Raw genomic sequence first — 17,485 nt, 5'->3', positions numbered from 1 at the left:
CCGGAGCAGAGATGGTCCCACATGCACAACCACCTGTACACGGCGGCGAGACACAGGGGCAGAGCAGAGAAAGCTAAACTCTTTCCACTCGGCCTACCACTGCGAGTTCACAGGAACCGAAGTTGGGAAGGAGCCCAGGCCAAACCAGAGTTAATGGAGTGTTTCACCCCAAAAGGGAATGCACGATAAGAATAGCAACAAGCAGTTAAAACATAGCTTAGCAGCCCCGATCACTGTTTCTCTAGAATCACTCCTGGAGGGAAACGGTGGCCCACAGCGTCCTGGAGGGCCCGGCAGCCAGCCCACCCACCCAATCACTTGAGCTCTCCTCAGCCCACCCACCCAATCACTTGAGCTCTCCTCAGCCCACCCACCCATCACTTGAGCTCTCCTCAGCCCACCCACCCATCACTTGAGCTCTCCTCAGCCCACCCACCCAATCACTTGAGCTCTCCTCGGCCCACCCACCCATCACTTGAGCTCTCCTCAGCCCACCCACCCATCACTTGAGCTCTCCTCAGCCCACCCACCCAATCACTTGAGCTCTCCTCAGCCCACCCACCCAATCACTTGAGCTCTCCTCAGCCCACCCACCCAATCACTTGAGCTCTCCTCAGCCCACCCACCCAATCACTTGAGCTCTCCTCAGCCCACCCACCCATCACTTGAGCTCTCCTCAGCCCACCCACCCAATCACTTGAGCTCTCCTCATCCTGAGCGAGGCCCGAGGGCAAAGCCTCCAGAAGCATCTTGTGGTCAGACTCTTTGGGCCACAAGATGGTCATCAGACTCCTGGGTTCTGAGGCCACTTTCCAGTTTATAGGTTCCAATCACTTTCTCTCCCCCAACCTTCTTAAATATCAAATAGAAGGGCCGTTCCCTATTTTGCTGCACTTTGATGAGACAGATCACTAAACTAAAAAAAAAAAAAAAAAAAAAAAGATGGTCAATTATTTTCAGCAATTGAGCGACATCAGAACGCGCTCATCCAAGATATTACTTCAGCGTTTTGATCTCTTCTGTGGGGTCCTGAGGTCATCTGAGCATCATTCCAGATGTGTCCCCGTTTGCCAATCACTGGAAAGCTGCTACTGGTGGGTTGGGACTCAACAGCTGTTGCCCAGCTGCGCAACAAGGTCAGCAGACAGCAGGAAGTGAAAACAAACTCTGTTTTCAACATGGGCCTCGCTGGGACGAAAACAATTCCAAGATGAGCATTTGTCTCTGACCCTGGGGCCGGGTACTCCGAGTCTGCAGAGCTTGGAGTGAGCTACACAGTCAGGCCCTGGGTCCACCGCTGCAGCCGAGCAATGGGGCTCAAAGTACAGCGAGCTGCAGCCTTAACACCTCACAATGCCCGTGGGTCCACTCAGGAGAACCACAGACACCTCCTGAGATTCCCCCACCCCAAACTTTCTCTTCCTTTCTCAAGTGTTTGCAGTACATTTCCTCATAGAACATGGCATCTGTTCCCCTTCCTCCAACCCCGTCTGACTCGTGGGCACAATTGGCTCTTTCTTTTTCTGGCAATCATCCATAAAAAAGACCACCTGAGATGCGTTTCATATATATACATATATATACACACACATACACACATATCATATATATATATACATGTATATGTATGTATGTATGTATCTGTATGTATCTGTTATAGTTTCAGTATGGAGGATTAAAGGGAGCTTTAAAGAGCTTTCTTTTCATAAGAACAACTTCAGCATGTGGATGGATTAATAAAGAATGCCAGGACTCTTTCTTTCCAAAGTTCTCCCCAAGCATGGCTTCTGGCCTCAAGAACACTCAGGAAGCAACATTGAAAAGAGTAAAGGGCCAGGTGACCTCCTCTAGCTCCCGCTGGACTTCTGTTGCAACAGCCCAGACCTGCTTCCTAGAAGCTGCCTCTTTCCTGCTCCTAAAGGGTCATCTGGGAAGAGAAGGGAGTTCATAAAAAAGGAGCAGGAATACCGAGTCCCTAATTTACTATACACCTATTAGAATTGCTCCTCCCCCAACCTGCCAGAAAACAACGTCCCCACCCGAAACAAACAGAGGCTCCTATGGCAACACGGTCCTGGGGAGCTTGCAATGGAAAAAAATATGAAGGGAAAGTGACTAATTGATTCCCAAGCTTTTTTAAGCGTCTGAAGGCTGGATGGAGACCAGGAGATCTAAATCTCAGGAACTGAAAGGTGTCAGACTGGGACGTCACTCCTTCCCAAAAGAGGCTTTCCCGAGGGAGAGCACGAGGCCTGGTGGCTCTGCGCAGTGTGACTGTCATGTATCCCTCCTCTGTCCCATCACATGAGAAACAGTGTATTTTTCAAATGCACTTTTGAAAAAAAAATGGCTTTAGAAGCCATTTTTTATTTTAACCATTTTTGACAACAGAAAAAAAACAAAACTTTATAAAATGTCTATTTCCCAGACAACTTCAAATAACTTATAGAATACAAAGTCATCAACATGAATGCTACGTGCACGCACGTGCACGCGCGCGCACACACACACACACACACACACACACAGCTTCCTGTGTCATTTACCTCTGAGCCTGACTCAAGCTTCTAAGAATACTTAAATCGCTCAGTCTGAGAGAGTCTGGGTTGCTCTTCTAGTGACGTCCGAGCTGGGTGATGCTATTTTGGTTATTACTGGAAGGCTTTTCTCGCCAGTGCTCCGTGCTTGCCGCGTTCCAGGAGAGGCGGCGGCCCAACAAAGGGCAGTGTGGACGCGAAGGATTACCCGGAGAAAGGGTGCCTACCCATCTGTCCCCCTGCATGGCTTTGGAAACGTCTCATGAGCCAAGATCAGTTTTTCTTTTCACTATGTTATCTGGTGAGAATCATGTAAGGTTTTTTGGGGGAATCAGCCATGGAGATGGTAGCCCTGTCTGCTGACCACAGATGTGGTCACTTCACTGCTTTGATCAGTGTACACTCTTTATCCCACACCCACAGCTGCCAGGTACTGTTAAAGGGACATGTAAACAAACAAAGAAAGCCTGGCTGCAACCCCAAAGGGAGCCCACCAGAAGCACTTGTCGCTCAAACACCTGATGAGGGCTAGCCCGGACTGGTGGGCAGGAGAGAAGTCCCTGATCCAGATGTGAGGGGAGGGGACCTGTGTGAGCTTTCAGGGGTGGGCTCTACATTGAGCCCTTGTGGGGGACACTTACAACTGGGCGGCCGAGACAGAAGGAGGAGCCTGAGAAAAGTGTCAGGGGAGAAGAGCGTGAACCCAGAGCGGCAAGTGGTCCCAGACTGTGAGCACAGGGCCCACTCTCAGGTGGAGCTCCTCCAACTTTGATTGGCTGAGAATACGTCTACTACCCGAATTAGATTAAGAACATTTTATTTTGCCCTGGCTGGTTGGCTCAGTGGACAGAATGTCGGCCCAGCAAGCAAGCATCCCAGGTTTGATCCCCAGTCAGGGCACACATGAGAAGTGACCACCTGCTTCTCTTCCCCTCTCCCTTCTCTCCCTCTTCCCTTCTCTTAGCCATTGACTTGATTGGTTTGAGCATCAGCCCCAGGCACTGAGGATAGTTCAGTTGGTCCAAGCATTGGCCTCAGGAGCTGAGGATAGCTCGATTGATTCAAGCATTGGCCCCAGATGGGGGTTGCTGGGTGGATCCTGGTTGGGGCACATGTGGGAGTCTGTCTCTCTATCTCCCTTCCCGTCACTTAAAAATAAATAAAAATTAAAATAAAAACACAAAAAACAAAGAACATTTTTTTATTCTACAGCTTGAAACAAAACTCATGACCCCAGTGATGTTTTAGAAAGATTAGTGTGGGCTTTCTAGCCTACAGGTTGGGACCTCACCCAGAAGTGACCATACCCCCCAGAGAAAGTCACGGGGCAGAATCCTGACAAGCACCGGGAGGAGGGTTGTCCACCGGGAGAAGAGGTCACCAAGTGTTTGCCTGAGGCTCTAACGCGCTTCCTTTCTTCCATATCCTTTCCCACTGAAACCCTCCACGGGAATGACATATCAGCCCACACCTGTTTCTCTGTCCTGATTAGGCTGCACCAGGCCTGGTGCTGCATCCCAGAGAGCCCTGGTTGCAGAGAAAAGCTCTGGCTAAAAGTGTACTAATTTTCCATGTGAGTGCTAATTTTCTCTTCGACTCTCCACTGCGTGGTGACCTCTGGCCTGATTCTCACCTCCTTTCGCGGTATGGCCCTGCCCACTGCGTCCACGCTGCCCCGGCTCACTGCAGAGCTCTCTTAGAATCCCAGGGGCCCCTCAGGGACCCCGATGGCCAGAATGCTACTTGCTAATTTTTTTAAGTACCTTAGATACATGAAATTCTAAGGCTGAGTGGAGCCTTGAAGACCCTTTAGTACAAAATTCTCATTTTAGTAACAATGACCTGGAGCCTTAAGAAGGTGAGCTGTCATGCTGGCAAGGCTAGTTAGTGGCAGCCCAGGAAACAGAGCCCAAGTCTCTTGATTCTTGATCTGATGTTCTTGCTACTATACCAGGCTCCCAAGACTGGAAAATTTCATTACTCTTTTAATTTTTTAAGAATTTTCCCATTGATTTGACAGAGAGAGAGAAGAAGGAAGGGGGAGAAGGGGGGCACAGAGAGAGAGAGAACCATTAACTCGCTGTTCCGCTTAGTTCCATTTACTGTAGTTGTGCGCTCAGTGATTGCATCCCCTACGTGCCCTGACTGGGGATCGAACTTACGACCTCAGTGCATTGGGACGATGCTTTATCCACTGAGCCACCTGAGCAGGGCGAGTCCTTTAATTTATTGGGAATGCAGGGTCACCTAAATTTCCTTGGCACCTCTATAAAAAGAGCTTGGGTGCAGAGGCATTGATAATGAGGTAAACCCAGAGTTCCAACACAGAAACCAAGAAAAGGCCATATATATATAAAATCTCAGTTCCCCTGGACTCTCACACCTTAGTCTCCAGTTTTCTCAGTCGCGGGTCCAAGTTTATCCCGAAAAAGCCACCTGTAACTGTAGCTCCTTCCAGCCCTGGGGCTTGGTATGCCCAGCGATGCCTAGAGGCTGGTTTCCTGCGGAGGATGCAGCTTCCCTCCCATCAGCAGATGCCTGCCATGCGGAAGCATTTCTGGCCCCAGAAGTCTAGCGCCAAGAGTGCTTCTCCTCCTCGCTGCTGGCATTGGAGGGAAGAGGAAACGAAGCCATCCCACTCCTCCCTGTTCACCCCTTGGAGTGGGAGGTGCCAATGAGCTCACATCTGTGGGTTTGTGACAATCTTCTTGGAAAATGTAAAATTAAAACAGGCAGACATTGTGAGGGGGATTGAGCAGGAAGAGTTTCTTATATACAACGTCCTCTGGAAATCCTTATCCGGCTTCCCAGACCCTGAGGGCTCTCCCTGCCTCCGTGTTGCTATGGTAAGTGTAATTCATATCTACATTATAAAACCTAATGCTCTCAATGCACAATCAAGGGCCCACAGTCCAAGTATCTTCCTAGTCCCAGAGACTAGTCTGGTGCCAATGCACAGTAGGGTCTCAACCAATAAACACATATGATGAAGGCTAATTATATTTCCTTAGCACACTTAATAACCAGGTCTTCCTGCTCATTACTTCCCTACTCTAGAAAATTGACCAGGCATGCGGCTTTATAAGAATCATATAACTTAGCCCTGGCTGAATGGCTCAATTGGTTAGAGCAGGGGTAGTCAACCTTTTTATACCTACCACCCACTTCTGTATCTCTGTTAGTAGTAAAATTTCCTAACGGCCCACCGGTTCCACAGTAATGGTGATTTATAAAGTAGGGAAGTAACTTTACTTTATAAAATTTATAAAGCAGAGTTACAGCAAGTTAAAGCATATAATAATAATTACTTACCAAGTACTTTATGTCAGATTTTTACTAAGTTTGGCAGAATAAATCTTTATAAAACAACTTACTATAGTTAAATCTATCTTTTTATTTATACTTTGGTTGCTCTGCTACTGCCCACCATAAAAGATGGAACATCCACTAGTGGGCGGTAGGGACCAGGTTGACTACCACTGGGTTAGAGGGACTTCCCGATGTGCAGGGGTTGCTGGTTCTATCCCCAAATCCAGCTAGCTGTAAAGGGCATGTAGTCCCTTTCCTTTTCTTAATATAAACAGTAACACTATAGTCAGATGTTGCAGTTGAGACAGATTTTATATATAGTTATCCCAACAGGTGTAGTATTGATGTATGTTCATTTCTGAGTGGGAAGAGATAGTCGACTATATCATTTAAAAGTTCTTCTTTTATAAATAACCCAAAAATGTGGGATCAAATTTAACAATACCCTCTCAGTTCTACAGCCGGGATATTAAGAAGAGAAGGAAATTACCGGAGCCCAAGACAAGAAGCTGAAAACCAGATCAGACTTAAAGAAGGCAGAGAAACCATGGCTGTCCTAGGAATGTCTGCAAATACATCTCATCTGGTGGGTGGGTGATAACAGCCAACAGGGAATAGAGGCTTAGGTCTGGGACCTCTGCACAGCGGAGAACTTGTAAGTGACTCTGTTAATATTTTAAGATGACTCTGTTTGTGAGGACTGATATGCAACGACATAGTCTTATGGCTCACTTGGGAACAAGAGATTTGCTCTTGCCTACCAGCTCTGAGGTCTGCATGATTCAAATCCAGGCCTTGGCCGAGTCACTGATCGCTAAGACATTAAGGCACTGTTGAATTATCAGCTAGTGGTGGAAACTACAAAGAATACCTCCTTGAAGGTCGGATATGCTCTACAAGCAATGGATTTAAGTAAGATGTAGCTGAAAGAAAGGCAGTGAAGACACAGTCTGTTGGATGTGCAGAGAGAAGCAGCCTTGGGAGGTAGCTGTCAGGGGGCAGGGGCAGGGGTCGAGTCTTGTGGACTACTGTGCTTTGCTGGACCATGTGAGGTAATCCAGTTTCTGTGCAGGGCTTCAAACCTCTGCCTGTGCAATCCACAGATCCTCAAAAAAGGAAAAGAAAAGAGAAAAAGAGAAAATCAGATGTGTCCCTTTGTGGGGTCTGAAAGAAAAGCCTGGTGACAACCAGCGTATCTTATCTGACACCAACAAAGCACCGTCTAGGGACAGATATCACCAAAAGGTGTGAAAACGAATCCTTTCCAAGAGAAACAGCTGGGGCACACAGAGATCGAGAAATCACAGCAAACAAAATAAGGTCAAAGGACTTCTTTAACACGCGATATTTTCATCTGCTTCAAGGTGCCCAGAGCAGAATAGCTCCAGCTTGGGACAATCATCAGGGCCACAAGGATGGTGACAGGGGCATGGGATAGGGTGTCAGATGAACCTACGCCCAGACATCAGCTCTGCCTCACCTGACGGCTGGACTCTGAACGAGGTTCTGGTTCCCTTCGGCAGCAGCATCCCCGTTTGAGGATGCGGCCCACAGCTACCTTGCGGGGCTGTTGTAAGGAACACATATGCGCAGATGGAGGCTAAATACTCAGTCAGTGCTCAGTTCTATGGAGGCACCAGGAACATGGCCCCTGCTTTTGAAGTTGTGGATGTCCGAGCTCCCCCCATGGAGACTGGTCAGGAAAGATGTCTGGATCCGTCCACTAGCACGTCAGAGTCAGGGCCATCGGTGCCCTGGCCCCGGCGAGCCTACTGCCCATTGGTCTCACCACAAACAGGCAGAGTCACGACAGGCGACGAGCGGGAAGGGCCTGGAACTCGGAAAAGCAGAGTGGGGGAGAGGCCCGCTGGCCTCTGGACACCGGGGCTGTCCTCAAAACTGGCAGCAGACGCGGGCATCCAGCCTCTGAGAAACCCCAGACCGTCACCGACACCCTTGCCCTGACAGTGCTGCGGGCGAACAGGGTGGCGAGAGGACTCCCTGGGACTGGCTCCTCGACCAACAACAACCTCCCACAGCCCAGTCCTCCGGCTGCGGACCGGGGCCAGCAGGGCACTCTCTCCACCTGCCTCACCCACACACCAACCCGCTTCCCCGTGCTGCCTGGCCTCTTGGCTGGACGGCCCAATGTGGCCCAGAGCCCCTCACCCAGCCCAGAGGGCGGTGGGGGATGCAAAGCCCCCCAAACAGTGAGGATGGGCCGGGGGCATGCACGTGGGGGCTGCATTTATCTGCACCAGCTAACTGGAGCCGGCCTACACTACAGTGTTTCAAGGCCAGAGATACAGACTTTGACATGAGAAGCTTGAACTCTGCCGGGGCCATGGGAGCAAGGACACTTCTGCTTTGTTCCCCTTATTGTCCCTGTCCCCTTCCCTCAGCTGTGAGGCCCCCGTAGCAGGACAATGCCCAACATACCCCAGCAGGTGCTTAGTGACTCTGCTGAGTGAGACGCCCCGGTCCCCAGTCGCCTGTGTGAACTGAGAAGGCAGATGGCTCTTGCTTTCCGCCAAGGTAAGACACCTCTCCTCTGTCGTGATCCCTGCCTCCCCAGGCATCTGTTCTCACCACCAATGACTCTCCTTGACACAGCACTGGGGAGAGCTTAGCCTGATCCTTCCAGAGTCACTAACAGTAGACTCTGCAAGAACCCAACTTAAAGATTCAGAGGAATGAAACAGACCAGATTCCAGGCCACCACGGGCACCTTGCCGAGCAGGTGGGACCTGCTGCCTGGCCGCTGGCCACCTCTGGAGGTGGCCACTCACCCAGGGCCTCCTTTCCTGGCCCTCGGCCAAGACCACAACTCACAGGAGTGGGTTGCTAAAGCTGCTCAGGCTGTTCACGAGCTCACACAGCCCTGGGAGGTGGGGGACACAAGAGGATGAGGAAGGAGAGGTCAGAGTGGACACCTGCCGCTGGTGGAAAGGCAGAGTGTTGGTCCCCATAGATGGCCCAGGGCAGCTGTGGGAGTCCTGCTCTGACTTTGAGCCTCCGCTTCCCTCGTCCCCAGCTCCCGGCTCCTTGGACAGCCCGCAGTCTGTGGGAGGTCGAGATCAGCCTGAGCAGCCCCTGCCACGTGCGCTCGCAGCCACCCCGTGCCCCCTACACGCACGCTCATGCCAGGCAGCTCAGCATTTCTTGGCTCCCCGGGCCTGCCCATGGAGGGTGACTGGGAATGCAGACTGTGGGAGGAAGTGACAATATTCATTGTTTGGATTAAATATTTTTCTTGGCTCTTCTGCTGTTTGCTGAGCGTATTTTTTTTCTGCCCCATTCTCTTTCATTCTTTCCCCTCTCCCTCCTCACACACCCCTTCTCGTTTTCTCCCTTGACAATCAAGCACACAGAGGCACTTCGAGGAGAACTCAGACTCCTCGTGTAGGAAGTGCGGGTGAAGGACATCGAAGTCACTCACAAGGCCGTTCTAAAGCCTTAACCACTCTGCACAGAGATGTTTCACTTTGGGGCAAATCTATGCTGCTCTGAGTTTCCATACATATTCACAGGACTACCTCACAGTACTTCTTTTCTCTCATATACATATGGAATGTGTGTGTGTATGTATATATATATATATGTATATATATGCATGCATATACATGTACACATAAATATGGTACATAGATGATATGTGCTTTTCACGTATAAGATCTATGTATATAATAATATATACTTATATTGTAGTTATATAGCATTAAAATACATGTTTTTATTTTAAGCAGATACACACATATGAATACAATTTCTCTGGAAGCTCCAGGCATCAGAAATAAAGCTAAAGGCAGAAATACTTCTACACCCCCATGCCATCACATAGAAGCAAGACACTGCTTCTACTCAACACCTGGCATCTGCTGTGCATGAGGCAGAGCTCCAAGGTCTGTACTCCCGACCCGCGGGGGCCTCACCATCACCCAGGGAGGCAGGTCTGGTCACACGCCCATTTCACAGAGGAAAGGAAACGAGGACCAGGGCCGTTAAGAATCTGTCTGAAGCAGAGATGCAGAGCCTGCACCCAATGGTCCACCCTCTCTCCCTACAGCCACGAGTGTGAAATAGCCACTTCCGTTTGAGGAAAAGTCAATGCCACAGACATCTGGGAGAAGTGTTCTTGTCCAGGATATTTAGCTTTAAAGCATTTCCTGTGAGCATAACATGGGGCTGGATGCTGGAATCCTGGATGTTCAGTCAGCCCACAGTTAGTGTGACCCTATGTACAAGGCAGAACAGGAGGTCCCGTGCATGACAAAGGCTTTGTCTATGACGCTCTGGTGGCATCAGCACTAAGGCAGAATATGAATGGCATCTGAGACAACAGGGAAGAAACCACGGGCCAACGGAGGGTTCATTCCCAAAGTAATTCATGGTCCTGCGAAGAGCTACAGGAACTCAGGATACGAAAGGAGTGGGGACATTTCAGAAAGGCTTCATAGCGCACATGGGATGATGCTTAGTCTTGAGGATGGACAGGATTTGGGCAGAGACGTGGGGAGAAGAATCCCAGCAGGAGGGCACAGTAAACCAAGACTAGATGGCAGAAGAGAAGCTGCCCCTGTGGATTTCTGTCTCAAGTATTAATGGCCCATGTTTGGAATTAGGTCAAAATCTCCATCAGGAGGAATCTAGTCCTCAATCCTAAAGACAACAGGGAGCAATGGCAGGTTGCTTTCTGTTGTTGTTCGGTTTGTGATCAGAAGAACACGATAAGCATTGTGCTTCAAAGGCTGCATCTGGGAGCAGTGGGGAGTGTTCCAGAGCGAAAGGGAAGGAACTAGAGCAGGTAGAGGCAGGGCCTCCAGCAGGTGTGCTCTAAGAGCAGGACTGGCTGGTTGTGACACAGAAAAGAACAGAGCAATAGGAAGGAGGAGTTTGTGAAGGAAAATCATCAGGACTTGGCGAATGCCCGGATTTGGGTAGAAGACAGATGGGGATGAAGGTTTGTCTCTGACATTTTTGACTATTCAAATCATGCTAAGCTTTCCTCAAAAAAAATTTCTCATTTAAAAAAAAAAAAAAAAAACATAAAAACTAGCTAGAAAGCATCCTCACTACATCTAAGGACTGGGTTCCGGAGAGCCCGAGCAGTCGGCAGGTCTGTCCGACCTCACCATCAGACGCGGTACACGTCTTCCTGTTCCATAGAAACGCGCGGAGATCCTTGTATCTTCTCTCCCACCAGGTCTCTGCCGGCTTTCCTCACAGCTTAGACGTGACTATTTTATCACCCCCAGGAATACCCAGGTCCCGCTGAGTGGAGGAATGGCAGGAGGGAGGCGTCATGTTTATTCTGGAATATTTTCTTGCCAATTAGTCTTGTTTCTGTTCCCCCAGTCTGATTTTTCAGTTCCTGTATCTCTGAGCAGCTCCAGTTGTGTGGCTGATTATTGTGGTTCCCGTCCTCAACCTGTCACGCCATCCTGGGTTGTCGGCCCGGCTGCTCTGTTCTGCGTTAATTGGCAGAGCCATCCGGCCTCACTTCTACCCATATGGAACCTATTCTCTGTGCAACGGTCTTGTTTACATTTCCTTTATCTACGGGATGCTTGTCTGTGTATCTTACTCACTCATCCACCGAGTGGCTGCATCTGTCTCACGCATTCTCCAGCCTCATTTCCTTGGTCTCTGATCCTGGCGGAGCTGGGTCCATTGGCACGCCTGCTCTTTCTCCTCTTTCTCTGGCTCAAAGCTGGCAGAGCCCGGGGAGGCATCCTAGCAGGTGGCCAGCATCTCATGGTCATCTCTCGGCTGAGTTTTTTAAAAGCCTTGCATTCCTGGTGGATGTGTTATTTGTTTTTAACCTTCCTACTGGTTTAAGCACAGGGATTCTGGAATCACACCGCCTGGGTTCACATATTCATCCCACATTTGGACACAAACTCACCCCTCGGTTTTTCTCATCAGTAAAACAGGAGGGATGATGGTGGTGGTAATTCCTCACAGTATGCACCTGACACACAATGAACACTCAATGACATTATTAAGAGTAGAAGGAGACCAGGAGTAAATCTTTTGTTTGTTTCCTGAGTGCATGGAGCCTACTAACGACTTCCTGTCAGTGAAGATGGACAGCAGCCCTCCCAGAAGCGGCCACCAGATAATCTGGTCATTCTTCCTCCCTGGTAACTATGACCAGAAATCCCAGGGCTCTCGCCATTCACCTTGCCCAACTAGAAGGACAGAATGACTGTACATTACATGGCTTTAAGCCCGCAAAACAGATAAGCAAAGCTATCAGAAACACTAACCGCCTCTCTTATGTCTTCCTGCTGACAGCTGGAGTGCAGCAGCCATGCTGTCCTGGTTTGTGTTCAGGCCCCTGCGTTCCCTTTATTTTTTTCCATCACGCCAAGTCCACGCTGGACTCTGCTCCTTCGGACAGCCCCTAACCAGCATCCCCACCCCCACCACAGCGTCTGCATCCTCTCCTGCCCTCCAGAAAGCAGCCGATATTCTGCGGCTCAATGGCACATATGTTTCTGCAACTAAGTAAATGATGAATATTTAAGCAGAAAAAAAAATGACTGTAATTGTGGAAAGTTAGAGACTTTGCGAGTCACATGGGACAAATATTTGGGAGAGAAGTAGGAGCAGGCATAGCACCTCCAAAATCACACAGTGGAGGCAGCCACTTGTAAACAAAACGGAGGAACCCTGTTCTGTGAATCTGGACAACTTCTGCCCAGGTGATGCGAACACAAGCAAAACACGTGTTGTTACAGACTGCACTGTGTTGGCCCCAAATGGACATGTTGGTTGAAGCCCCCAATGCCAAATATGTGGGTGTTTGGAGGTGGGGCCCCTGGGAGGTAATTAGATGATACCATGAAGGGAGGACTCTCATGAAGGGATGCTGCCTTTATAAGAAGAGACAGCAGCACTCCCCTTCTCTCTCTGTCACGTGAAGACACAGCAAGAGGGTGGCCATCTGCACACCAGAAAGAGAGCCCTCACCAGAAAGTGAATCAGCCCACACCTTGCTCTGGGACTTCCCAGCCTCCAGAACTGTGGGCAAATCCGTTGTGTAAGCCATTCAGTCTGTGGTATTATGTCATAGCAGCCCAAGCCGACTAACACACACGCCATATTAAGGGAACTTAGTAACTTAGTTATTTTTACTGATCTGTCATCCCAAAGAATTCCCAGAGATCCTGTCTGAAAGAGGGAATGTGGAAGGAGAGAAGAGGCAGACAGGCAGGAAGCAGCTCTCACAGGGAGCCCCAGGGAGTGAAAAGACCACCAGCTTCTGTGGTACAGTTAGTTATAGGCAATCCGGAGTGGGTCCAGCCCCTGCGCAGGGCACACAGGCGTGAAACCAGGGCAGGTGAGTGTGGTCAACAAGCTGGGCAGGCTGCAGGCACTCTTGGCTCAACTACAGTGTCACCAGCGTCGTAAGTGGTTCCAAGGCCAGAGACCATTCCCAGAATCCTAACGGCACTACAGACATGCAACACTAAGTTTAATATTTCTCCCATTAGAAAGACTTCAGTTGAATCTAATCACACTTTAATTAATCCTCACATCGCCTGATGAGGCAGGTTAATATGATTATACATATTCCACTGATGGGGAAAATGAGACCAAGGGCCACGTCCCAAGGACACCTGGGGAATGAGCTAGAGAGGAGAAAACTAGACTTAATCATTTAAACTCCCAAACCAGCACACAAGGGAGAGGACAGCCAGGGGTAGATTTCATCTCTCTTTGTTCAGGACCTTTCACATCTGGATAATGCGTAGTCAATTTACTACCTGGTTTCTCTAATGGAAAAATAAATTAAAAAATAAAATACTAGCTCTATTTCTGAACCCCAATATTTCATATCCAATGCATAAGAAATTTACCAAATAATATCCCAGGAGCAGCCACAGAAGAGAATAAAATGAGCATCACTTAGCCAAATGTGAATATTAATTGATGATTTAGAAATGTTTAACTTTAAACTAGATGGTGGGGGTGGGGGTATAAACACAGAAGAAATAAACATGCCTCCTGACTTCTAGAAGCTGCTCTAACTGGACATGCGACATAGATTCACAAAAACACAAAGAGCACACACACTTCCACCTGCATGGGCAGAGGCCAGGTCTTCCCACTGCCCCCCACAGGGAGTGTCTGGGATTGTGCACTAATAAATTGTTGGCGGAGCCTGACCTGTGGTGGCGCAGTGGATAAAGCGTTGACTTGGAAATGCTGAGGTCGCCGGTTTGAAACCCTGGGTTTGCCTGGTCAAGGCACATATGGGAGTTGATGCTTCCAGCTCCTCCCCCCTGTTTCTCTCTCCTCCCTCTCTCTCTCTCTCTCTCTCTCTCTCTCTCTGTCTCTCTCCTCTCTAAAAGGAATAAATAAAAAAAAAAAAAATTAAAAAAAAAATTGTTGGCGGAGCCTTCCCCCAGCAAACTGAGACAGTCCTGGGAGGGAAGCCCATAGCACGGTCCATCCCTCCCTCCAGTCAGCCTCAGCTTCAACTCCCTGCTCATCACCACACCCAACATCCACACCTTCTCCACACTGCCGCAGATCATTCTGGACTTTGCCTCTTCTACTCTTCCCCTTCCGCTCCCTCGGTTCAGTGACGGGGCTGTGACTTCAGTTCAGGTGAGCTGTGACAAGGTGCTGACTTGCACGGACCAAATTTGCCACCATGATTTCCCTCCTCAACTATAAGTTGTATCCTCTTTTCTCTGTGACACAGGTATTTAATGCTCACCTGAGATCTCTGTGTCCCTTCGGTTTCCCTGCCTCACCTGCGGTGGCTTGAAGCCATGCGACCATGGTCTGGAATATGAGAAGGCAAGTGGGAATGCTGTGATATTTCTGGTCCACAAGACTCAAGAGTTACTGGCCTTTTTCTCTGTTTTGTCTCTGCCTCTCTGGAGGCAACCAGGGAGATCACATTTGGAGAGGACAGAGGAATAAGATGGATGAGATGGACAGATGCTCCAGAGAGTTACAGCAGACTTTCTGTGAGTGAGAAGTCCTGCCCCTGTCATGTTGAATCACTGAGATTTCAGGATTAATCTGTGACCACAGCCCAGCCTGATTAATGCAGTCTATTTATAAGCTTCCATTGGATCAACACTGACTGAGGAATAAGGTCCAAACTCCTCAGAGCCTCAGCAATCTACCCCTAGCTTACCTTTTAACCTCAAAATCATTCCACACTTGATCATGCGCCCCAAGATCAGTTTCACTGAGAAGACCAGTAATATTTTTCTGTGATACGCCACTGGTGTTATAGGGTTGTTTGCTATACATTATTGTTGTGACCCCTGAATAATACAAAATTTGGTATCAGAAGTGAGCACTGTCATAATAGAAACCTAAGTCTTGGATACAAGGACGGTGTATCTGGAAGCAAAGAAAGTGCTCAGATGAAGATGTAAAAAATGAAAGCACTCTAGGTAGTGGCAACAATTTGATTAAATGTCTCCTGCCCTTGCAAGGGAAGTCAGAATGTTAACTGTTACAACTTGTAGGTCAGAAAATTTACTTAACAGCCTATTGGCTTTGGGTAAAGAGACTTAAGAATTTGCTGGGGCTATCTAGTGGTTCCTGCCTCCATTTGATAAAGTATTGCACTAAGGGATGAGCTCAGAAAACCTTGCTACTTTGCCAGCAGAAGGGACAGGGAACGCAGAGCACTAGAAATTCCAGGACTTGTCATGCCGAGAAACAGAGCGGTCTCTCATCCGCAACCAGCAGAAGATAAAACTGAGTCATGTTCTGGGTTGGAGAGCCTTTCTAAGACTGAAGTTAAAACTTAACCTCAGGCAAAGACCAAATCAAGGGGTGGACTGTTACATCATTTGTTCAAGACTTTCAACTGAATCAAAGTAACACCTCGGAGAACCTGACAGCTGAACTAAGTGACTCATAGAAAAGAGACTAGTGACTCTGTCCCAGAGAAGGCTGATAAACTCAGAATGCCTATCACCGAATCTATATGAACAGGTACATCTTGAAGACTTGTGAGGACAGCTCCTGGAATGTTAATATGGCTGAAGTTAAAGAAATATAAAACCAAGACAGTTTGTGAGAATTGGACTGACAAAAGCACCACTAGCCTGGATTCAAACAGACTTCCTGTTAGCGAACGTAAGAAGGGTTTTGATGCCCTCATTCTACCAGAAGAAAGCAGCCAAGAAAGTAACTTCACTTCCAATAAGGGGATTATCTCCAACGCTCTCTCTTTTTGTGACCCAAGAGGATAACGGACAAGAAAGAACTTCTCAGAGAGCAGAACCAAGAGCCATGAAGAACAATGGATTTAGGAGCTGTACCCAGGGATTAATCAAAAACTATTAAGTGAGGAAATTTCCTCAGCGGGATTTCGGAGTTGTTGTGAGCCAGGGACTGTTACGTGCCTCTCTTCCTTCTCCTTGTAAGGGGATAGTGATTGCAGTTGTCTTATTCTGCTCTGTGTTGTCCACTGGGTACATGGAAGGCAGAGAATTTGGAATTTTAGTACACTGGACTCCAGAGTAAGAGAAGATACATTGTAACCTGATGTAAATCACAATATTCTGGATTCCAAGCCTAACGTTACCCTGGGTAAGACTTTTGGAGTGGCTTGGGGTAAGGTGGAGTGAATCTGAATAAGACAAATGTCTGCGATTACAGAAGCTAACTTGCTGATATGATTATATGCCCCCAGTTCCTTGCACTCTCTCCTCCTTTGCCATGACTTCACTATCAGACTATAACACCCCTTCCTACTGATCTTGGTCTCAGTCGTGTGGTTTTCCTTGACCAATGGACTGTGAGTCTATGTAACATATGCTACACGTGACCAGAGGCTTTGAGTGTACTAGCATGCTTTTAACAGGCACATGCAACACACCTGAATCCAAGCCACAACCTAATGCAGAACCACATTAGTCCACCTGCAAATGCATAAGTGAGAGATACATTTTGTTATTGAAAGACATCAGTATTTGGGGGTTGTTAGGCAGCATTATTACAGAACAACTTGATGCTTGCATCACGCCGTTTCCGTCCGCGTCTTCGCCTTTCCGTGTGCTCCTCTTTATCCTCCACAAGCCACTTCAAATGGTTACCTGTCTATAACATCTTCTCCACACCACCGAGGCAGGTTATTTGCTTAATGTTCTATGCTCCCATGCAACTTAGGGCATATCTCTACATCATTACATCTTGGGTAGCAATTTCATTTTTTACTTCCACTGCATACCCTGGGCTGGGGACTCCTTACTCATTTTTGAAATCTCAACACATTGTAAGCACTCAGGAAATATTATTTTAAGGAGAGAAATACACAAATGGACCCGAAGGAGCGACAGTTTAGTAACCATGGTGTTCAGTCGGGAAAGAAGACACTTCCACAAGCCCCAGCCATTGGGGGGAGCAGCAAGCCTTTAGATTGAGAAACTGTATGAGGCTCAGGCCCAACAAGAGTTGGATGGATTTGCTTTTTCCTGTGTTGGAATTTGGAGCCCCAGGTTCTGGAGCGGGGCTTGGAGAGGCAGGAAGATGCTTCCCATGCATGAAGTATCGTACATTCCTGGGTTAGAACATGTTTTCTTTGGGGGTTGCTGAGGGTTTTTTTTTTTCTCTTTTTCTTCTCTTTTTATTTTTTCCCCCAGCTCTGGAAGTAT

The 17,485-nt window shown here is 48.3% G+C and overlaps 1 protein-coding gene across 1 annotated transcript in view; it reads right to left on the bottom strand.

Annotated features, from left to right (window-relative positions):
* The window catches only part of PAPPA2 (pappalysin 2), a 208,223-nt gene that overhangs the window by 2,934 nt on the left and 187,804 nt on the right, over positions 1-17,485 (bottom strand). The gene's annotated exons all lie outside the window — the stretch shown is intronic.

Source organism: Saccopteryx leptura, chromosome 2 (genome assembly GCF_036850995.1).
Source record: "Saccopteryx leptura isolate mSacLep1 chromosome 2, mSacLep1_pri_phased_curated, whole genome shotgun sequence".
Classification (NCBI taxonomy): Eukaryota; Metazoa; Chordata; class Mammalia; order Chiroptera; family Emballonuridae; genus Saccopteryx; species Saccopteryx leptura.
This window is presented reverse-complemented; position numbering and strand designations above follow the sequence as displayed.